We start from the raw sequence: 25,630 nt of genomic DNA on the forward strand, positions 1-25,630 counted from the left end.
CAATCCCAGGCAAGGACAAAGAACAAGGTTTGTCCTGTAAAAAATGTACGGTTCCCGGGTGACGAACTAATTTTGGTGCAAGTTGCACTTTCTTCTGGGTTCCACACAATTAATACAATTAATGTGTTATTAAAACTTTTGCACGACGAGTTAAACTTCGGACAAGTTTACCTTTCTTTAAAGAAAGTTAAATTATATTTATTAGTACGGAACCATACAACGCGAGACCGTCTCCCTCCTGGCCGCTATTACACCCATATCGTAACACATTTCGTAAGTCTTACAGTGTTATGTCGGCACACTTTTTAAATTGCCCTCCCATTTGTGTTTGCTTTAAATTACTATTTGATTACTTCCACACATAATGTTATGTTAACTTGCTATACAACTGAAGAGTCTAACTATTTAGTAAATAAACAAAAACAACGGCTTGTACTATCAGATAAGTTAATTCTAGGCAGATGTGGACCTACGTAATTTGGTCGCTTTGACATTGACATAACCCGACCGAATGACGTAGATCCGTCATCTGCCTATGAATCAATTTCTTCGACGGTACTGTAGGTATAATATAATGTTGTGTTAACTTGCTGTAGGTAAAGAGTAAACTAATCAATAGAGTAATATTCAGTATACAATAACACTCCGGGAGTGACGGCAGAAGTGAATCCCCCTCTTCCCCCCCTCTGTCTTACGGTCAATTTATAATAAAACAGAGTCGAAGCGAAGCGAATTCCCAAAAGCTGAACACAGAAAATTCAACACGCAAAATTCGCGCGGATGCGCGCGCCTTTTTACATTCTCAGAAGTAATAAAGTGCGTTAACGCTTTGGAGTTATGGTTGAATTTGTTATGTTCAGTTTTAATAATTCGCTTCGACTCTGTGCTAGTATAAATTGACCCTTACGATTTTTTGGTCAGGTCAGTACAGATAGTCTCGATGGTTGCGTAGCCTCATCAGTGATAACTGATAACATACATCGTGGTCTGGTACCCGCAACTCAAGTCCTTCATCGGCTTACCACAGGACCAGACGGACATGGTGTGAAGACAATTGATGATGATGATGTGAAGTGATGGTGAAGTACATAAGGGTCAGTCGACACAGCGGCCGCCACGCTCGACGGCGCGCGACCACTTCGAACCATTGTGATTAGGGCGAGTATTCTTAGAAGCATATTACTAGCAGACCATTGTTTTCGGAGATAATATTGTAATTTTATAAGATTTATATCGCAAGATGGGCCTATATTATTGAGGCGTCAAAAGAAAGCTTGTAGGTTCCTATTATAGTATTTGGCAATGTTGTTCAGATTCTGCGAGGTTGTTCAGATTCTGGAAGGCTTCAAGGAATAGCTTAAAAGACTTTAAGAGCCTCTAAGACTAAACAAAATATGTAGAGTTTTTTTGTGTTTGATAAACTCTATTGCATCGGCACAGAAGACCTTTTTTAATGCTCTAAATTTTCTGTAGACTTCCAGACACTATTATACTCCCAGCTTAAAGCACAATTAGAAGTCAAGAGAATAGACAATATCTCAATAGTATGTATCTCTTCACGATAATGTTATCAGCCACATCTTAGAGAAGAGGAAATTGGGAAATGAGTAATACATAGGACACTTGTTTCTATTTTCTTAGTAATTTGTCAATCTCTGAGCTTTTTTCAACTTTTTCAATGTATTCAAACGACTGTTTAGTTAGACCTTAGCCATTCTGATCCATATTTAATGAATATCCTACAAAATACCTAAAGCATATCCACCATAGTCGGAACACGATGTAGTATAATTAAAACGTAACAATATGAGCCGCGCGAGCTGTTACGGTGAAGATAAAAACCGCCGCAAAACACATCATCATCATCACTACGCCATGTTCGATAAATAATATTCAGGCTTAGCATGTAAATAGTAGAAATGCGAAAAAAAAATCTTTGTCAATTCGTGGAAAAAAAATCTTCATTAATAAATAATCTCTGCGTCAAGACTCAAGGGTACACTAGGGTAGGTAGGTGGCATCTAAAAAGTCGGTTTTGCGCCTAAAATTGTACAGCAAACTTTGACCAATATTTTCACTATGACAAACTATATACGACTATACGTGCAGCAAACTATTTCGTTGCGGGTCCCAAGACAGCCTTAGCATGTCCCTCGGGCTAACTGAGATCATATCAAAGGGTTTTCGTGGTTGGATACCGCTGTCGATCCAGGCGACACAGGAGATACAGTGGTGGGAATGTGTGGTGGGCCAAAGCCCGTTAACAAACGTACAAACTAAGCAACATTTTCACGTTAGCATGAGTTTTTGCCCCGCACCGTAGCACGTACCATCTTCTATTTAATGAAAGCTTCTAACAGTGTTCGCGGCATAGTTAAACAGATCTATACAAAAACTTGAGGGTGATCGTTTGAGCGAAACGACAAAAACATGGTTATGGTGTAAAGACCTTTTAAATTCTATAAAAAAGTTTTTTTTGTATAAATTATTTAATGTTTTCCGCATTTCGCAAAAACCGGAGGCTTGTTGCGAAGTTACGTTAAACATGCAAATTTTAGGCGTACGGTGAATGGTTGAAAACAAAATTCGGATGAAAGAATTTACAGGCCACGTTTAGTTTAGTCTAGTATATTATTATTATAATAGAATATGCAAAAGTGTATCTATCAATCTACTACCATGTAATATGAATATATAAAACCGCTCAGCCATTTTAATAAAATTTGGTATAATCCCGGAAAAAGACAGGATTTTAAATACCAAAGAAATATTAATTTTGTTCCTACAAGAAAATTCATCCAAGGCCGCGCGCCCATTGTGACTTTTTGTAGCGATGCAGTCGCGATACTGTCTCATATTATCTGCATCGATATAGTCGCGATGCGCGACTGCATCGCGACCGTATCGCTACAAAAAGTCGCAATGGGCGCGCAGCCTAATTCTCAGGAGTCAGGCCTCAGGGTTTTAAACATGTGGAAGCAATAGACAGGCATTTTCCCAATCGTAATACTAACAGTATGAATTCTTCAGTTCTTAGCTATATTTAATCAATATTTTGTTGTTACGTACCCCTATTTCACCATCCTCATCACGTCTGACTATTGCACAAGGTGCATCGCAGGATGTTTCCACAAAACATCCGTCCGTACACCTTTCGCCATACACGAGATTAAAGTTATATCTGAGTTCTCACAAGAAAAATGAAACTTTGTAGAGAGTAAATTACATCCTTAACCTCAGGCTGGTTTTGTAAGTTGATTAAGATTTTTATAATTTACTATCTGAGCTGGCAAACTTTGTATTGTCCTTTTCCTCTTAAATCACTTTCAAAATCTTCCTCTTGAATCACTCTAGCATTAGTAGAATTGGAAAAAATTGCACCAAAATCAGTGGCGTAGTTTGAAAAGATTTGATTACCATGAGAAAGACTAGAGACTTACGTTTGTCACCTTACGTTTATTGCCTTACAATGAAAACAGACAATTTTATTCAGAAACTAAATCCACACTGTATCAATAAAATTAAGGTATAATGAGTAATGATACTGTTGAAACGAGCCCTCAATCCTCCATCAAATCTCAAGTGTTACATATTCTGCCAAGTTCTCTGAATCGTTTTACCGCCACGCGTCATCAGTAAGGACCATGTGTCACTTTTGAGGCAGAATGACCACGGAAAGAATAAGGGTCCCCGCAGACTTACAATTTAAAGTTGGCCGATTATCGTACAAACCACAGAAATAGGTCAAGATAGAAGCGCCATATGCTCGTGTTCATACAAATTGGAGCGACATGGCGCTTCTATCTTGATTTATTTCTGTGGTTTGTACGATAGTCGGCCAACTTTAAATTGTAAGTCTGCGGGGACCCTAAAGATATTATAGTGAAGTTCTGCCAAATTGCGCAATATGTTGCAAAAATATTATAATTATCTTAAGCTGATAAGTGATAACAGGTTTATTTTTTGATAATTTGCCCTTCATATATTATATTTTACTCTAAATGACTCGCTTGAACCCTTAACACACAATAAAACAGTGCCAAATGTCATCAAAGATTAGAAATTAATTCAATTAATACAGACTCGAGAGCACCGGCTTCATCTTAAGCAGAAAGCTGATAGATATTTAAGTGAACTTCTACCAGTTTTCCAGGCTACCTTCCTGTCGACGTTGTTTGGCTATCTGACTGTCGACGAAAGGAAACATATTATTATTATATTCAAATTAATTTTTGCCTATTACTGCAAATTTTCGTAATGTCGATAGGAAACTAATACAAATTGAAGGGAAATTCTGCTTTTACTAGCGACAGAAAGCTAGTAATTCAAGTGAAATTCTGCCAAGTTCTCCAGGCTACCTTAACGTCGACAGCAACACCGTCTTACCCTCGGGGGCAGCGGAGCTCAGCACATTAGCGGGCAGCCAGCTGTGACTGACGGTACTGTACTGTTTGTAGACTAGGTAGGCGTAGATATGGCAGAACTTTAAGTAAATTGAATCAAAAAATCTAAATTTTGTCGTACATTAAGCTTAACAAGCTATTTTTTGGAAAGTCAACAAAGTAAGCTACCACCGATCCAGCCTTAGCGAGAAAAACCTAAAATTAAAGATAACGATATGCTTGCACCGTATTTTTTCAAGATAAACTTTTTAATACTAGTTTTCTTCTTGGTACAAATGTAGCTCTCGCAGAAAACTTATGCCCGGTCTCTGAGGCTAGTTGCGTGTCTGATTACCCAACTGCAAAAAAAAATCCAATCAACTATACCTTGAAAAATTAACTCCTACCGAAATCCTCAGAAACAGAGCAATAAACAGCAAAAAAACAATCGTAGTTGTCAAACAATAACGAAATATTCCCAACCTCGCGAATACACGATAACCACTTGTGAAATTATTCTCAAAAATATTGTTACCACGATATAGATAAAAACAGATATGGAAATAAGAAACAAAATAATAAACGAGAGTAAAAAAATACATATAAAAATTTTGAGTAAACGATACCGGAGAAGTTTTCTCTGCATCTGAAAAGCGAATAACAAAATAATATTTAGTACTTAATTTTGTACCTTTTCAGTTTCATAATTTATTTGCTATTTGTACCTTTAGCCAAACAATAAGAAAATATTGCAATAAATAATAATAGACAGTCTAAAAATGCAAAACAGTAACTGTAGTCTGAAATAAAGATATTTGAATTTGAGTTTAAACATTAAGCAACACTAGTAAAAAGATACAGTTCTCTAAAAATCATCAAAGCCACAAAAACTACGGTTTAGCAATACCACTGTAATAAGCAACTTGACCAAAGGCAGACAATGCGTGTTATTTACTAACTAAACTTACTTAAGCCGCGTCTGTGTGTTGGTAGCTCTGTGGCCCGCTGCGAATCACGGCCTCAGTGTATTTTGTGCTTTCGGACCTTTACGTGCTCTACTGTTGTGTGGGTTGGATTTTCGTGAAAAAAAAGTTTTTTATGTTGAAAAAAATACTAAGAATATTAATATTTCAGTGATATGAAATAGTGTTGTGAAAATGTGATTTTTCGGGAAATAACAAAATGGTGAATTTTATCGGTATAGTGGATGCTTGTTTGTTATATTGGTTAAATATTTAACACAAGTCTTAAATAATTTAGATTTTAAATATTTTATGTTTACTCGTTGTTAAACATATTAATATTTATCACAGGAAATCATAAAATAATTAATAAGTTTTAATACACGAATACCAATCATTATTACCTATGAATTACCAGTTAACTATTATTATTATATATATGTATTTTATGATTACTATATATCTTATTTAATTATTAATATTACAATAAAACAAATTAATTATTATTTAAGTACTTATATATAATAATGTACTATTATAATTAAATTATTACTATCTAGATGGTTTCTCAAAATCTTGTAATGTTGCCCTTAGGGCTACAGCCTTCATGGGAAAGATTTAACTTGTGGTATAGACCATTTGTGGTGAGACTTGGAGTTCTCAATGTGGTCGATAACTATAATTCATTCCAATCATTTAGTTTGGACTTCTTATAACCACGATGTTCTCATTCACGAGTTATTTTATTCAGGTTTATGGTACTGATACTGTATTACTCTGCAAAATAATATTGTGACTCTTCATACGTTAAATTTTATGAATTAAAATAGAAGTTGCAGATTTTGAATAAGAAAATTTTCAGATTTTTTGCATGTTAAACGAGTTGTAGACGTATTGACCCAAAACTGCGCAGACCTATATCCGAATAATAATATTTCTCAGTGTACCCAAAACATTTCTTACTAAAAATCATAATAAGTCTACAGACTATATTTATATGTCTGATGAAAACACAGCAAATAGCAATGCTATAACTTTTACGTACCTGTTTGTGTATTTTCATCGTAGCTACCTAAGTCCTAACTCAGCTAATTTGATCTAATTTAGTTAAGTAATATTAACTTTTCATTGCCTGGCTCACAGCTTATAAATTTGGAACTTTTCTGAAACCTACTGCAACAAGTACTCGTATGCATACATGATTTTTGTTATTTTTTTTTATAATTAGCCCATTTCTCACTACTTGAGCACCTGTAAATTCCCAAGTTAAAGTAACAAGTAAATGCGGATCGAGGTTAAACTAACCATCCCAGTTAACACGAAACAATACGTGAGTTTACATAATTAAACATTACAGTTTGTGCTAAACAGTTATATCATAAAATGTAACGGTAGTGACTATTAATACCTAGTAAGTAGTGGGTTTGAATCCCGTGAAATAAATATTTGAAGCGTAAGAGGATGAAGTGTGTGATAACTAACATTTTATAACTTAAGGGCAATTACTCATTTTCCCCTTATAATTAGGACAAATCTCGTAACTTACATACTTCATCTTCTGGATAATTTATCTGGCAGTACATAAAATATGATTTTTTTTTGTCTTGAAATCCGTAAGCCTCTATTTATACAAAAGAAACGTTATTTTTCAAATTAACTTTATACACTCATGTCTTCATTAAATGCACCCTCTCCACGTATTGAAACCTGCAGGAATCCTACATTTTGCAGCGCTAAAAAGTAGGCTTGTTATTGGTACTTACTCTATATTTGTGGAAAACATCAGTCGAGCAGTTTGGACGCAAATAAACATAACTTTAAAAATAGTAATGAAATTAATTAATAACGTAAAAATTACTGGATAGCGCTTGGTTAATTTAGACGAGCAATTTTAACCTTCGGTCTAAATGTAAAAAACACTTCAATATTTAGCACCTCTAAAATAGCTTAACGAATTTATTACATACTTGATTTTAATGGCTCGATCGGTTTAGTTTTAAATCCTAGTTACGCAATATCAGGGTACTTAGTACGACTTGCAATTAATAGTTTCGATAACGAAGTTAGAAATGAAGAATAATTCGAAATACTGCGCAGAGACGCAGAAGAAGAGAGAATAAGAGTATTCCACATAATATGTGAAAAATATATTATTTTTCATGTTGACTTTGGGGTCAAAATTGTTAAATATAAGTTGACTAAGTGCCCAGGGGGGTGAGCCAAGATCTTTTCCTTATCTCTTCGTTATAGAATCGCCGATCAAAATGTATTGAATTGACATTAGACGAGTCGAACGTCAACGTCATATTGACGAACGCTTATGTCAATTCCATACATTTTGTTCGGCGATTCTATAAAGTACTCAAATTCCATTTGCTAGTTTCGACAACAATAAAAATTACACGTAATTTGACATAGCATCGCTGAGTGTCGTGGCACTTGCGATGTGAAGTTCCATATTTACGTCTTACGACAGCGAACTGTCAACTTATCGAATGCTAATTGACTAAGAACCCAGGTTTGGTAGGTCAGACGGCGATTAGTGATTACTAAGAATCTAGGTCAAACGCAGCTCAGAAGGTTACTTCGTATGTTACAGGATGTAAATGTAAATCATCATATTTTAGCCGCAGTAGGTTAACAGGGTCTAATTAGGTTTACATTGAGAAAATAGCCTGAGCTAGGTTAAGGGGTGATGATGATTGCTGTAGAGTGTAGACTACTACTAAAATAGAGACTGACTGGTTGGTGTTGTGGACTACAGCATTATGGCTCTTACATTTATACTCGATGACGCCCGCAACTCCATCGCGCCGAAATTCGTTGATCGCGCGGGAACCGTATATTTTTCCAGGATAAAATGTATGCCATATCCTTTCCCGGGGCTCAAAGTATCTCCATACCAAATTTCAGCAGAGTCGGTTTAGCAGTTTGGGCCTGAAGAGGCAACAGACACACTTTCGTATTTCTAATATTACTATGGATTGCAATATTATCTTATACATACATATATAAAATTCTTGCGTCACAATGTTAGGCCGCGTACTCCTCCGAAACGGCTTTACTGATTTTAACCAAATTTTATATGCATATTCAGTGGGTCTGAGAATCAGCTACTGGGTACTTTTTATATTGATAAGTGCATTTGTTGAATAAATAATAGTAAATTATTACAACTCGAGACTGACGGCGACCATAGTTTGTGCGACGGGATAGCGATGGACGTTGCTATGGTGACATGTACTTATTTAGTCACTTCAATAAAATAATATGGTGAAATACTTTATATGGCGAAGAAATGTTTGCCGGGACAGAGATGACACGAAAAGATTATAAAAACACAATAGAAGTAACACAAAATACCAACACCTTATTGTTTTTGCCCGCGGTATATAGTGAGGGTGCTTTAAGTTAAAACATTTGGTGCATCTGCATCCCACATGGGTTAGTGCGGCAAAAAATGGTCTTACCTCGGGTTCCGGTCTCAGATACACGTCATAGGATCTGTTATTGTTGTTTAAAATCTGTGTTTCGTAAATCTGGGATCTGGGGAGTAGATTTGTGAAAAAACTACTGTGATCTGCAACAATTTTAACAATTGAGGATCTTGTTAAGACAAAAACAGTGGGGTAAAAGTTTGTCGTATCTGTCTGTTTATATGCCTATGTGTGTGTCTGTCCATGGCGTCGTAGTATCCAAATTGAAGACAAAGATCTAACATAGATTTTTTTGTTTGAAAGCTGACGTCATCATCGAGAGTATTTCTAACTTAGTTCATCACCATCAACCTGCATATTGCCGATCATTTTGGGGTTTTTTTACTCGTACCCTACATTAGGGTATTCAGCAGAAGCGTAGCATGTCTTGGCCCATATATTAATTTTTGCTTACACACGATGGGAGCCCCGTATAATTGATACGATATATACGGCGGTAGTATTAGGTAGTTACTTTATAAGGGTTATAGTACTCACACTACACAGTAACGTAACATCTTTACATAATAATTGCCACGATAATGTACAATTACATGTTAATTGCACTACGTAAGTCTTGTACTGCGCTTCCCAGTCGCAATCCAAATTATTGGTTATCACAACAATAGAATTATAAACCTATATCTTCTCATAGTTTTGTGAAGATTAAAGCTAGTTTTTGCGGGAAAATAATTATGAACGAATTTGGTTGGTTAATAAAGAATGTAAGCTTTGCATTCCTTTAAATGTGAAAGGGTCTGTATGTTACCTATTTACGTTTAACCACTGCTGATTTTTAATAATGGTGATAATTTGAGTCCTAGAAAAGGATATAATATGTAGTATATAGCCATAGGCCCAATATTAGAAAAAATATGAAAGTACAAATACAAATATACTTTATTGTGCACAAAAGTTACAGTTAAACTTAAAGATAAACAACAAATCAATCAAAAAATCAAAATATTTTTTATTCAGAGTAATTTTTTTACAAAAATATTTCTGAACGTCGATACTAAGGTGCCTACCACCGGTTCGGGAAATAACCCGGCGAGAAGAACCGGCGTAAGAAACTCACACGGGGCCATCTTTTACTAAAAAGATGGAAAATTACAATTTGAACATAAATAGTGCACCAAGGCTTTAAATAAATATGTCAATGGGCGCTGCTGGTAAAGAAGAACTGTCAAAAATGACGTTTTTGTATGAAAACAGCGCTAGTTCCCCCTCTCGCCACGTTCATTTAAAGCCTTGTCGAACTGTAACAATATTATGACTTAAATCTATTTACAACAGGAATTATAAAGAGTATTCAAGTAGCCTGTAAGAACCACCCTATTCCCAAGGTGTATTGTCGTCGATGAAATCATTTATTTTATAATAAGCTTTAGTACACAAACGTTCTTTTACAACTTTTTTAAATTTATTGATAGAGAGATTTTGAACGTTTACTGGGATTCTATTGTACAGGCGTATTACATTGGCCTTTAAAAGATTTGCTGACTTTGCTAAGTCTGATTACTGGTATTTCTAATTTGTTCTTATTCCTAGTGTTAAAACAATGATTGTCGCTATTCTTTTTGAAATTATTTAAGTTCTTTCTTACATACAATACATTATCCAAGACGTATTGAGATGCGACGGTCAGAATATTTATTTCCTTAAACTTTTCTCTTAAGGATTCACACGATGACATCTTATAAATAGAACGTATAATAAGGCCGCCTTTGTGTACATGTCTGATTTATAACAATATTTATAAATCAGACATGTACACAAAGGCGGCCTTATTACTTTGAAGCAATTTCTTCCAGGCAACTTTTTAACATTCTTAACAGTGTTAAATCCAGGAACACGGTGATGTGCAAAAGTATAATATTAATTATTTTAATTAAGAATCTAACAAAAGCACTTTAAATAAAGCAATAATATTATATAATAAAATAAATCTATATATATAAAACTCAAAGGTGACTGACTGATTGACATAGTGATCTATCAACGCACAGCCGAAACCACTGGACGGATCGGGCTGAAATTTGGCATGCAGGTAGATGTTATAACGTAGGCATCCGCTAAGAAAGGATTTTGATAAATTCCAACCCCTTGGGGGTTCAAATAGGGGATGAAAGTTTGTATATAATAATACTTCTTAACGCGAGCGAAGCCGCGGGCAAAAGTTCGTAAATAATATAATATAAATATACTAATAAATACAATACAATACATACTATAAACACAAACATACTATAAGATATATACGTTACAAAGAACAATAATTATTATCGTTGACAGATAAGTTAAAATAGTAATTAAATAGCAATGACTTAAAATTATTTAAAGTGTTCGCCTGCCTTATATGGGCGGGTAAAGAATTCCAGAGTAAAATGGACGTAACGGTAAAGGAGGAGTTAAAATATTTTGTATGATGGATAGGGACGTTAAGGACAAGGTTTGAACAGGAACGGAGCTCTTTTCTATCATAATTGTGAAATATAAAACAGTTTTTTAAGTAACTTGGATAATGGGAGTCAAATATAATATTATAGAGTAGAGAGAGAATGCGAAAGTACTGAAGGAAATGTTGTTTACAATTTTTGATTTAGATTTTTTATTTCCAATAGAATACATGATGTAAATTCATTTATATCGGCTTTACTTAGTTCTAAAATTTTTAAGATCATTAATCAAATTCCTAATTATTATAGAGCCTAAGGTCTCCCTCTAAATAACCAGCTCTCACCACTGTGTATCACATTAAAAATAATAAACAGTACACCTTCTGCAAACTAGAACCACCAAGCATACACGCACATAACAGTTGCAAAACTATGGTTCCAAAACTTCCAAATAACCTTAGGGAGTAGAACATTGGAGTTATGGAGTGAGAGGAACTTGTCTCTGTGTTGCACTAATTTAATTCCAAGTTACACTACTGTATATGTCTTTATTGTGGTTGTATGTTAAATTATAAAGGACGGAAGATCGAATTGATTACAATATAGAAAGGCGCGGTGTATGTAACAAATTCTCACACATACAATGTACACACAACGCCTATTGTACGCAACGGGCCAAGCGCGAGACGGTCTCGTGATAAGAGGTTCCGTGCGTTTATTTTAAGAAAGCAAAAAGGGCTGAAGTCAAAACATTTTTAAGCTAATAAAAAATGCACTAGGTTTTGTAAGAACCGCGCATATTTTCTCATACCATTTTTTTAAGAATTTAAGCCATACAATTCCTTTGTTATCGGGTATTATAATATAGGTACACAGCTTTATGTGAGGTTTTTATTAATTTTACTTGTATATTACCTAAAGTTGCACCAAAGGCGTTGTTTTATCGTCAGGGCTGTGTGCTATCGCCTACTCTATTCATACTGCATATCAATGACATGTTACAAACCAAAGGCATTCATTGCTATGCGGATAATAGTACAGGTGATGCTGTATATACCGGCACCCCTAATATTTCTCGGCAAAATGTCACTGAGAGTCGAAACGAACTTGCGTCTAAGGTGGAGAATTCATTGGAGAAGGTCTCTGAGTGGGGTAGACGTAACTTAGTCCAATTCAACCCCGCCAAGACACAAGTCTGCGCGTTCACTACTAAAAAGTCACCAATGGTCGTTTATCCTCGTTTCGAGGGCACATCTTTAACCATCTCCCCTAGCATTGAGATACTTGGCGTCAACATATCGAGCGAAGTCCAGTTCCGATATCATCTTGAGGGTAAGGCCAAATTAGCCTCGAAGAAGCTTGGCGTTCTTAACAGAGCGAGACAGTACTTCAGTCCGGACCAACGCCTACAACTCTACAAGGCGCAGGTTCGGCCTCATATGGAATATTGTTCTCATCTCTGGGCAAGGGCGCCAAAATACCAACTGTTCCCTCTGGATCGTATCCAACGAAGGGCTGCTCGAATTGTTGACTGCCATAGTGTTTCAAACAGCTTGGACCCCTTGGAATTACGCCGAGATGTTGCTTCACTCTGCATCCTCTATCGGTTGTATCACGGGGAGTGCTCTGAGGAATTGTTCGGAATCACCTGCAACTTTTCGCTATCGTCCCACGCGAAAAACATACCATCCTCATCACCTTGATGAGTGGCAGTCTTCCACAGTGCGTTTTTCGCGTAACTTTCTGCCGCGCACTGTAAAACTCTGGAATGAACTGTCACCAGCAGTATTTCCGGACCGATACGACCTGCAAACCTTCAAGAAAAGAGCGTATACCCTCTTAAAAGGCCGGCAACGCACCTGCAGACCTTCTGATGTTGCGAGTGTCCATGGGCGACGGTAGTTGCTTACCATCAGGTGACCCGTTTGCTCGTTTGCCCCCTTATTTAATAAAAAAAAAATGGCGTCCGTTATTGACTTTAACCACAGTATAGCAATATTAGTCCCTATGTCATATTGCTATACTGTGCTTTAACTAGAGATTTGACAGTTCATTTCATATTTTGTTATAGTTAAAGTATGTTGGTGCCTAACTCTTTATTTTGGTAACTATTTTCATAGCATTTACCAAAGCTGCTTTAGTAATTTCGACGGTAGTAGTTCTGAACAGGGTTTTTCGTAGGACTAAGGACTCTTAATTCATGTTTTGCAAGTGAAAATATGTAAATTTCTTGAATATCATTATTTAAAATAAGCCCTCACATGATCTATTTTAGGATTGTTATTATTACATAATAACAATTAACATGAAACTTCCATAATCAAGTTTTCTATTAAAGATAACGAACCTAATTTTTATGCCTATCTAAAATATTAAGTACTATTTTATTTTTAACATGGAAATTTGACAGTGCCTAAAGTATTTATTTTAACAAATCCCGCAAGGAGCGCCAATAATTGTGTGAGGCATTTTTGAGGTTCTTTTTACCTCCTCTCCCCCCTTTGTAAGATTTTCCCTAACTCACTCCCCTTAATTTGGTCACGCAGAAGACAATTCTTGTAGGATTGTATTAGCTTATAAAATGGATAATTAACGAAACATAAAAAGTCACTAATTATTGTCTATGGCAGGGGTTCCCAAAGTGTGCGCCGTGGAAAGGCAAGAGAGGCGCGCCGCGAGTCATTCCTCCATCACTATCCAAAACCACAAATATTATAAAATAAAATTATAATATGAATTAGACAAACGAGCAGATGATTAAATATTTGTTTATTATTATTAACCAGCTTAAACTAACTATAATAATCATTAAAGGTGTTTATTTATGTACCTTATTGTAATAACTAGTTAAAGTAGGGTGCCGTGACAAAATATTTAGACGCGTAACTGCGCCACAGACTGAAAAAGATTGGGAACCCCTGGTCTACGGCATTGTCTACGGCCAGTCGGCGCAGATCCGCCAAACAATGTAGATCTTGTCTTTGACACGTTTTCTCTATGGAAATCCTTGGCTCTGATTGCAAGGTTTAGGGAAAAACAATCTTATTATATATCAATGTAAATGGTAGCCAAGTTTAGTTAAAGATAAACTGTTACTCCAATATTGAACCGTTGACGCTACGTGTCTAGGTTTTAGATAAAGCTAACGTACCAACTTATTTCGAATGCATATTCTAATCTTAAGATTATGTTATATTAGTTTCAACCTCAGTAATTCCCAGGATAAAATCGTTTTCACCAACCGCCTCCTAACGCTAAGTGGTCCCCTAGCGGCCATTAAGGGTACATAATACATATCCTTCAAGATTCACGAATTTTTGTGTGTCACGTTCGTCCTTAGGGCGTAAGAACTTTTGCAAAACATTACTTTTTTTTAAATGTGTTTGTTTTAAGAAATATTTGACCCGCAAAGATCGCTAGGGGACAATTAGCCTTAGGAGACCGTTGGTGAAAACGGACATAATATGTACTTTATAACTAAAATCTTTTGTTTTAGGATGAGTTTTTTAAGCAAGTTTTTTTTTAAATAATATTATTTTTAGCTACAAAAAATTATTAGTTTTAGTTATCATATTATTTGCGTTCTAAGTTTCATACAACTTTATATTGCGATATTATTATCGCATGTAATTGTTTACTTTACTTGTAAGTTGTAACAGTAGCTTTACGGTTAGTTAGTCATGTTGGTCAAGACTGTTCGTTATATAATATTCGGTAAAGTTAAACTAATACTTAACTAATAGTTTTCTTACATATTTTATGTTCTAATTCAAATAATTCATTAGATTAAGGGCAGGGCCTGATCTAGCTAATTATCCGCTCCGGGCAAAGATAATTTTTGCCGCCCTTGACATACAGAAAATCATACAAGCCATAAGCTAGTTTTGTTGGGGGATAATGGGGGAATATTTAAGTATACTCTTAAAAACTTAAAATATATTCCCACTATCCAACCTATTATATATAAGATTGAAAGGTATACTTGTGTGGTGGATTCGTAATGGCTAGGTAGGAAGATAGGAATAAGTTAATTTTGCCGCCCCTCAAATTTGCCGCTCTGGGCAAATGCCCGGCTCGCTCCCCCTTAGATCGGGCCCTGATGAAGGGCCTGTTTCACCACTTTCTGATAAAGTGCCTAATAGGCTTTTCACAACTTTTTTGACAGATTCTCAATACTTGATCTGTCAAGTTAATTGATGGATAGCCTTATCAGGAAGTGGTGAAACAGGCCATAATATTACAGAATTGTTTTTTTTAAGGAATTAACTTACGTTCGACATTCTTACATATTGGCACATCGCAAGTCGCAACTAATCTCCTTTACAAGGACACGAGAATATTGTTATCGCACTACTATCGAATGCCTGTAGGAATATAATAGCAATCATTATTATTTTATGTGGACACCCGTAAAAGAGGCAAGTAGCAATGTAAAAAAAACTAACAACCGTACGTTCGTATATTTATATAAAACACTAAAACTTGCTAGAAGTAATATAGTATTGTTATATATTATGTTAGTTAATTCATTAAGCCCCATATGGTCACCGGCTCGTTTTTCCATGATCGACGGGTATAATAAGCTTCCTTGATAAAGTCTCTTGGGTAATGGAAAGCTCTCTACTAGATACAGTGTCCAATAAGTTATTTTTTCTATTTGGACATTTTCTCCATATTTGATGTTTGTTTAGTTCGTTACGTTTGTTAAGTCTAGTTAAGTTTGTTAAGTTTAGTTACGTTTGTTGAGTCTCATTGGTTTTGATTATAATCTTTACTTCGTACATTTTGTCGCTTTATAAGCCTACTTCATACGTGGGAGAGCCATGCTTCAGCACGAATGGGACGGCTGGACCGGAGAAATACCACGTTCTCACAGAAAACCGGCGTGAAACAGCGCTTGCGCTGTGTTTCGCCGAGTGAGTGAGTTTACCGGATGCCCAATCCCCTACCCTATCCTATTCCCTTCCCTTCCCGTCCCTACCCTCCCCTATTACCCTATTCCCTCTTAAAAGGCCGGCAATGCACCTGCAGCTCTTCTGATGCTGCGAGTGTCCATGGGCGATGGAAGTTGCTTTCCATCAGGTGACCCATTTGCTCGTTTGCCCCCTTATTTCATTTAAAAAAACTTAGTGATACGCTATATTTGTTACAAACATCAATATTTTTCAGCAGTATATTATGTCATTCTAATATTATAAATGCGAAAGTGTGTCTGTCTGTCTGTTACCTCTTCACGCTAAAACCGCTGAACCGATTTTGCTGAAATTTGGTATGGAGATACTTTGAGTCCCGGAAAAGGACATAGGATACTTTTTATCCCGGAAAATGTACGGTTACCGCGCGATACACGAATTTTGGCGCAACGGAGTTGCGAGCGTCCTCTAGTTTCAAATATGTTATAATATGGTAGTCATTTTATAGAATTATAATTATTTATTTTCTACGTAGGTACTAAGAATATTAGTATTTATTAAAACTTTACTATTCACTTACTAAAATTGATAATCAACAAAATCTTCAAAATTAATAACTAAAACAAACGTTAATGGTTTTCTACGGCACTCTACATAGAGGCTTCTCAGGTCTCTACCTGTTACTTGTAATTAAAAGTCCGGCATTCGCCGCCCACGCGTTGAGACCGCCCTCATAAATCATAACTTTTATCAAACTCAACTATTTCTTAGTCGTTGAGTAACGATTAACTATTTCAACCGAGTTTTATTCGTATTCCTAATGTACTTATTTATGTAACATATTATATGCAATTTATGTAAATTTTATATCAAAACAAATAAAAGTACTCGTATATCATAGGAAACTGTCATATTTTAGACAATATATAATTCATATAAAAAGTAATATAATGTTATTTTTACTTCCTTATTATAATTTTGTGTAACAAGCATCCACTAATTAAAACTTACAGGCAAAATTACAGGGAAAATAATAAAAATGTAATGGCAAAAACAGTGAGGAAATTGAAAAGGAGAAGTAAAGACATAAAGTACACTCCGACGAAAGAGACGAACAGACAGACGAACGAAATGGACTTCAGCGTTAATGACCTCATCGCGAAGTTGTCAGAGAACTCCAAATCATCCAAGAACGAGATGGAGAGCATCCAGAAGAAGCTTCTGCAGCAGGCCAACCAAATACTCTTTGGTCCTAAACTCATGGAGAAGTCATTGAACATTGGTCCTAAATTCAACAAGCCACTTAACGTTGGTCCTGGAAAATTTGAAAATGGTAGAGTCAATGGAAATATAAATGAAATATCGGAGCCAATTTACGATACTAGAGTCTTGGAACCAACACAGGATATTGGCCCTAATGTCAACGGACAAATTAACGGTAGAATGAATGGGCAATTTAGTGGTCCAAGACTATCTGATCCTACCCTTGATACCAACTCAAGATTCAGCAATGGAAGACTCGATATGGAACCAACCCACGACACTGGTCCTAGAGTCATAGAAGTCATTGAACCAATCGACAATAATACCCAATTAATCAATGGAAGGGTTCATAATAATTCTTACACCATGAATCCAACACTTAATGGTGGTCCTAGAGGTAATTCAATGAATAGTGGTCCTAGCGTCAATCTATATGAAGTTAGTCCAAAAATGTCACAAGAAGTTGGTCCTAGAATACAACATGAAGATGGTTCTAGAATGTCAATCGATGGTCCAAGAATGTCACGTGAAGGTGGTCCTATAATGTCACACGAAGGTGGTCCTAGAGTGTTAAATGGAAGTGGTCCTAGAGTGTTACACGAAAGTCCTAGAGTGTCACATGAAGGTTCCAGACTTTCCTACGAAGGTCCTAGTTTGTCACACGATGTTCCTACAAGGGACCAAACCAACGGTCCTAGAGTGATCAACGCGACGCAGAAGGCTGTATACGGGCGCACGCTCGGCGCGAAAGCCTTCGGAACGGGTTCCGGAGGCTCCGCCGGCAGTTCGCGCGCCGCCTTCACAGGTGATTGACGTTTTGTGCTGTGTTTTAACCGACTTCCTAAAAAGGAGGTTGATATTTAGTTAATCCAGTATGTTGTAATGGTTGTGTAAAGGAGATAACTAGTTTTTCCGTCTCTACGTAGAGAAAAGTGGGATTGTAACGTAAGTAGTTTGAGTTGATTTTTAACGAGCATTGAAACGAGTTGATTACAGCTTACAACTCTATTAAATTTAGCTCTACTTAGCTCTATATTATTACAATAAGATTATTGTTTACGTTCGAATCATTGCTACAAACAAAGGATATGTGGCTACTAAACACGTATGTTTTAAGCGTCAATGTCCAGGTTAATAATAGTTTAGCGCACACGAGGTCGTATGTAAAGCTCTATAAGGCTGTACCCTGAGGCGACCGCTTTTGCTTTTGTTTTATAATTATCTCCCACAATCTTTATTGCCCGAATCATGGGAACGTGAAGTTTAGTAATCCATACTAACATTATAATGCAAAAGTGTGTCTGTCTGTTACCTCTTCACGCCCAAACCGCTTAACCGATTTTGCTGAAATTTGATATGGAGATACTTTGAATCCCGAGAAATGACATAGGATACTGTTTATCCCGAAAATACGTAAGGTTTCCGCGCTATAAATGAATTTTGGCGTAACGGAGTTCGTAATCGTCATCTAATATAAAATATTTGCCTATTTTATGTGTAGAACAGTAAATTTTAAATCGTGTGAATTATTAATTGAATGCGCTTACGACATGCAATACTAGATGTGTATGAAACGGACAGGCTTCTTATAAGGACTAAGTTATGTAACGGTAAATTAATAACTAGAGACCCGTTGTGGCCAAATCCTATTTATAATTCACATTATCCTTTAGCTATTATTAGCTTTAAACGTTATAATAGCTTTAAAGGATATAAGGTTATTTTGCTTCATAAAAAAATCAAATGTTTCATAGCGACAAAATATAAATTGTGCAAAACCTTAAACGAATGTGGATAATAATCTATGATAGAGTATAATTTGATGTGCTTCTATCATTGTTTCTAGACTTTCAACTTTACTTAAATAATTTTACACTCTTTCGTACGCATAATTCTGGTAAATTTGTGTCCTTATATTAAGCTAAATTAAGTAAAATCGAAATCAAAAATCATTTTTTTGATTTTTAAAATCAAAAATTGTTTTATTTCTGAATGAATTTAAAATAAATGTTTTCAGAATATCCTATATGATGCCTACCACCGGTTCCTAGTATTAATGATGAAATAACTTCAATTTTATACGTAACTAGATGACGCCCGCAACTCCGCTGCGCCAAAACTCGTTTATCGCGCGGGAACCGTACATTTATCCAAAATAAAAACTATCCATGTGGGCATGGATATACTTTCCCGAGACTCAAAATATATCCATACCAAATTTCAGCAAATTCGGTTCAGCGGTTTGACAGACAGACGGACAGACAGACAGATAGACATACACACTTTAGCTTTTTTAATATTAATTAAGTATGGTTTATTATGGAACTTGGAAGTATGGAATATGGATGTTGTTTTAAATCTACAAAATATGACATGCGACGTGCGCGCCCGTTGATGTCCTTTCTACCGCTCGTTCGTGTCCAAACGGTTAGTTCACTAATTAGGAAATGTGAGAATCATTTGCATATTCAGATGAATTAATTCAATATGTGCTGAGTTTTTAGGACATGTAGATGTCAATGAACGCGTTAAAGTACCGCATAGGTATTAGAAAGGCTCAGCTAAAGAGAAAAAGTCTACACATCTTTGGTATTACACCAGGAACACATTTTATAGTATAGCTATAATTGTTCTTTGATAGACTAATTGATTCAATAAAAAAAAAAATATGTTTAAAAACATACACGAATGTTTATTCTTATATTTCTTTAATAAAATATAATATTAAGAAAAACTAAAAACTAACTATGTGTATCCGTATAGTATGTAATAGTAATTATTATAGTATGTATTTATTAATGTTGATAAAATTATAGATGAACTTTGCATCTACCACATCTCGTCTCTATCGTCTTCACCCAAAGGTTGGCTGGAAGAAAATGCCTAAAGGCATTAAGCCCGCCTCTGTACCTTGATGTGTGCAAAAAGTATAATAAAAAAAATAAAAAAATAAAAAAAACTATGAAGGCATAGGAATTATATTTTACGATTAAGAAAGACTTTTAGTCATGTATTACGTTATTTTACATATAGATTTTAAATAAAAATGCAGATGTCTGACAAAAAAGAGCTTACAAACATCTGCCGACTCACTTACTCAACGAAGTCAATGAAATATGAACTTTAACCCTGCCATACAAGGTGTATTTCCGTTCGCATTACTTTGTAAAAGCTTTCGAACGGCCACCATTCATTGATTTGCAATCCTCTATCTTGTGTGTACGCGTTAAGATTTACTTTCGTTTGGCAACAATCTGCGTGTGGCAACGGAAATGCCTCGGTAATATCGCGTCTTATTAACTTTAATATATTTAAGCCCTCGAGGGACCAAAAAAGGGGGCAGCGGTGGGATCGCTTAGAAAATATCCAAGTAACGACTTTTAAAATACCTACTTGAAAGTCCTGCACAATACGACCTAAAGTGATTTCAGTTGATATGAAGGATAAAAGGTGCTTGAATCCTTATTATTTTTAATTGGTGACTCTATCTAACGTAAATATATCTTTTTTGGCAAAAATAGAATCAAATAAAAACCACAATTAGGCAAAATACTGCAAAATATGTTTTGACAACTATGAAAAGCTTGTTAGGGTTCCGTACCCAAAGGGTAAAAACGGGACCCTATTACTGAGACTTCGATGTCTTTCCGTCTGTCTGTTTCAATAAATGAAACAAATTCAAATCAATATAATATTTAAAACTATGTATGTTATATAATATAATATTATTTTATCTAAGTATTAAAATTTAAAAATTAAAACATATTATAGTAAAAAAGGTTAAAAGGTGTAATATCTAGGCATTAAATATATGCTTTCAAAGTAATTTCTAGATAAGCTAGACAGGTCTAGAAATAGCATCACGTCGGTTGTGACATTTGAACCACCGTTATCTGTAAAGGTCAGCTAATACCAACCCCTATAAACTACCCCCCCTCCCTCTCACACACAGACATACACAATATGAAATAAACGCCTTCTTTCCCCTCACGTTCGTGGCACCTGCATAAATGTTATAAAGGGATACTTATTGACTAATGATGAGGACTTAAGTATTTCTGTGAATTAAATAAAATTACACATAGGTACATATTTCTATGGAATGACTAAAGAAACGAGAAGACAAATTTGCTGCTAGTAGCCATGATCTCTCGCAAAACTGATGACTTACAAGGAACTTCTGAAAATTATTATTAAATATTGCGCTTCTTAAGATTAGTTAAACATAGAACAAACATTGTTTCACACGGATTTTATTTTAGGCCACTGTATTGTTAAGCTAGCACATTCGTGCCAAAACATAACTCTAGGCTTACACTTGAATTTTGACTATTCAAAACTTAAGAATTTTCAACCTAAACGTCTTAGATAATATTCTTAATTCTATTTTAAAAGGCAACGCACCTCCAACTCTTCTAATGTTGCAAGTGTCAATGGATGACGGTAGTTGCTTCCCATCAGGTGACCCGTTTGCTCGTTTGTCCCCTTTTTTATTAAAAAAAATATGTCCGAAATACGCTAAAACTAATTTCACCAAACCTTACTTTTTATCCAGCTGTATTCACCGCAGTCCGCACAAAACAGCTGTACTCGACCGCAGCACCTTTTAACCTACTTGGGAAATGTGTAAATCATGGTAGGTTTTAATTGAACCTGCTATTGTGCTCGGTACCGTACAAACCGGTTGCGGCGAAACCGTTGCCTTCAAACATTACCAATATGGATTAGTCTGAAGTCTTAAAGTATTATATTAAACTAAAATCTATGTATTTCATCGAGCGTAGCTACCGTTCTTTCTTTCGGCATAAAAGGCTTTCCTTATATAAAATTTAGGAGTTTTGTTTCAATCAAAAAAGCCTTCAAACACAATTTAATCAAAATAGATTTAGGGTTTATTAAACTTCGTCAACTCGAACATTATCTTTCATGTTTATAATGTTAATAACTTCTGTCTTGTAAAGAAGAAATCTAAAATAAACGCCTTTCTTTTGTTCATTATAAGTTACAAGCATCGATTCAGAGTTATTTAACCTCTGACATGACCTTAATGCTAAATAAATTTTAAGAATCACTGTCAAAGCGCTGAAGACCGATAATGTCTTTGAACGGAGAACGGACGGAGACGACTTTGAACGGATAATGTCCTGATTGTATGTGGCTATAGATCTACCAGAATCTGATGGCAAAAAGTGAGAAAACAAATTTACTCTAGCCATACCCCGGTATGGCTAGAGTCAATCGTATACTCGCGGACCCCCAGGGGTCCACGGACCACAGGTTACCACAGGACCACATAGCTGTATATCTATATAAAGCGCGTCTACTCTCATGGCTTTTAGTATTTTCAAGCCTAGTGCCCAATCTCACAGATTTTAGTATATTGTAAACTTCTAACACTTCAACCAATCCAAAAATGTTCAGAATGAAACCATGGGTCGTGACTCGTGATACGGTTAATTGCGTTTTATTGTTATTGCTGTTTTTCGGATATCCTCCTCTGTCGTGAGAATAGTTACGACTAGTGCGTTACTTCATTGTATTGTTTTATATACAATCTAACACAATTAAGTGAATAATAAGCTCTGTCAGTTTAGTAAAGCAAATCAGATGAACAGTTATACAAAAGGTAACAAAACTAAGTGATTATATTTTAGGGTGTGTATGAGTCCCCTGTATTTTTTTATGAAATAAGGGGGCAAACGAGCAAACGGGTCACCTGATAGAAAGCAACTACCGTCACCCATGGACACTCGCAGCATCAGAAGAGCTGCAGGTGCGTTGCCGGCCTTTTAAGAGGGAATAGGATAATAGGGTAGGGGATTGGGCCTCCGGTAAACTCACTCACTCGGCGAAACAGCGCAAGTGCTGTTTCACGCCGGTTTTCTGTGAGAACGTGGTATTTCTCCGGTCGAGCCGGCCCATTCGTGCCGAAGCATGGCTCTGCCTCGTATTAAGTTCACTGTCAAAGTAGCAGCGCTGAAATAGTAACTTTTTTAACTTTTGTATGTGAAAATTCCTGACGCTCGAGCGTTTGCCCATAAAAATAACAAAAAAATGCTCTTTCAGAGCTGCCCTTTTACAGTTAACTCTGTATTCAGGACACATACACGCCGTAAAATATTATCACTTACTTTTTTTTTAGGAAATACTCTTTTTCTATCTCTACCGCGACGGACCGAATTCGGCAATTTGAGAATAGACTTCATAGACTTCATAGGGACTACATAGTATACTGCACAGTGCACATACTATGTAGTATGTACGGTACACTTGTAGTATGCCTATTTGTGTCGCCAGTCAGGCCAAGCTTTCCATCGTTCCTAGTAATCCACTTTCATAAAAACCCGGGCAAGATAATGATAGTAATGATATCAATTTTATACCGCTGCAGCCGCCTGCGCCTGCCCAGTGACCGCTAATCATCACTACAACTAGATCAACTGAGACAAAGATGAACAAAATAGAGACAATTTCGTAAGATTATAATATGTTTTCCATACTAATATTATACGTGTGTCTGTGTGTTATCTCTTCACACTCAAGACGCCTTCGTGGTCTAGTGGTATAGAGCGCGGCTCTTGACTCGGAGGTCGTGCAGGGTTCGATTCCCGCGTTGGAAACATGTTATTTCCAAGTTTGGTTAGGACAATGCAGGCTGATCACCTGATTGTCTGACAAGTAAGATGATCCATGCGTCGGATGGGCATGTAAAAAGTCGGTCCTGCGCCTGATCTCTCGCCGGTCGTGTCGGTCTTCCGTCCCACTGGGTTATGAGAGTAAAGGAATAGAGAGTGCTCTTGTGTACTGCGCACACACTTGGGCACTATAAAATTACTCCTGCGCCTGGTTTCAATGAAAACGACCACCGTCACCGAAACCGGTGTGGGAGCTATTATTATTATTCACGCTCAAACAGCTGAACAGATTTTGCTGAAATTTAGTATGGAGATACTTGGAGTCCCGGGAAAGGACAGATGATACTTTTCATCCCGGAAAAATTTACGGTTGTCGCGAAAAAGAATTAATGAAATGAAATATTGTGAAAAGAACTTTACTGCCTCATAATATTATAACAATAATATGTGTTTAGTTACTATGTACTACTTATATAGTGTGGCCACGTGCCCTCTATATGCAATAGATAAGGACTTCTAATTGAACTTTAATGTGTTCTAGATTCTTGTATCCTAATTCGGACTAACATCTATCTTGTCAATACTAATTTAATACGAATTTGGCAAGAAATCACATAAAATGTTTCCATTATAAAAATGAAACCAATTTTTTAAGCAATGGTATTTGAAGCCTTGTCATCTTAATTCTAATACCTACAATAATTTATTTCGATAAAATATTATCACTTTTAAGACACTAGACGTGGCCAGCAAATTCATTTTTTCACAGTAAAAACTACTCTTTGTCTTTTCTTTTGTTCAATTTTTATCCAAATCAGTTCATTGGTTTTTAGATATGTAATATGTATTAACAAACAGATAAACTTTTGCATTGTAAAATATTTATAAGATTTTTAGTATTTCAATACATATTCGTATAGCTGACTGTTTAATTTTAGGTGTTGTTGGTGAAAACGGGCATAATGCCCGTTTTCACCAACAATATAAGGGGCACCTAACGTCAGTTTTGTTTCAATAATATAGGGGATAAATTGACAACCCCGTAACTCTTAGGTGACGTATATCACTACATAGTATAAAACAAAGTCGCTTTTTCTGTCCACATGTCCCTTTGTTCCCTTTAATTGCTGTTTTCTTTAATAGATAGAGTGATTAAAGAGGAAGGCTTGTGATAAATATAAAGATATTTATGGGAGTTCGCTATTTTACAAGTCAAATATTAGACGGCCATTCGATAACAGATTCATTGTCAAGGCAACCGTCATCTAACGTCGTCGTCGTTGCCACATACGTCACCTAAGCATTACGGGGTCGTCAATTCATCCCCTAAATTATAAGGGTCACCTAATGGTTTGGCAGATGAATCGCATAATAGGTTGTTTTAATCAAAATATACGTCACCTAAGTTTTACGGGCTTGTCAATTCATCCCCTAAATTATAGTGGTTAAGGTGTTACTTAAACTTCGGTGAAAACAAAACTTGCGTTAGGTGCCCCTTATATAGCCTTAAGGGACACCTAAATTTTAGGTGTCGTTGGTGAAAACGGGCAAAAGTCTAGCCGCTTGACCTAACACGTAGAGTTAACGACAGTTTAACCGA

The 25,630-nt window shown here is 36.0% G+C and overlaps 1 protein-coding gene and 1 long non-coding RNA gene across 4 annotated transcripts in view; both read left to right on the forward strand.

Annotated features, from left to right (window-relative positions):
* LOC121734801 overlaps positions 1-25,630 on the forward strand; it is an 86,069-nt gene that overhangs the window by 26,733 nt on the left and 33,706 nt on the right. Inside the window, exon 1 of one of the 3 annotated variants that reach the window (XM_042125419.1) lies at positions 18,146-18,200. The exons of 1 other annotated variant lie outside the window; for it this stretch is intronic. The gene's annotated coding sequence lies outside the window, so the exon portion shown is untranslated. Of the gene's footprint in view, positions 1-18,145; positions 18,201-18,298; positions 18,341-25,630 lie in introns of those variants that run through there. One more of the 3 variants, XM_042125418.1, reaches the window with a different exon arrangement.
* On the forward strand, positions 838-25,453 carry LOC121734802. Its single transcript, XR_006036787.1, has 5 exons — positions 838-849; positions 15,196-15,203; positions 17,018-17,022; positions 18,552-18,554; positions 25,195-25,453. It is a non-coding gene; the product is annotated as an uncharacterized LOC121734802 (long non-coding RNA).

This window comes from Aricia agestis, chromosome 16 (genome assembly GCF_905147365.1).
Source record: "Aricia agestis chromosome 16, ilAriAges1.1, whole genome shotgun sequence".
Classification (NCBI taxonomy): Eukaryota; Metazoa; Arthropoda; class Insecta; order Lepidoptera; family Lycaenidae; genus Aricia; species Aricia agestis.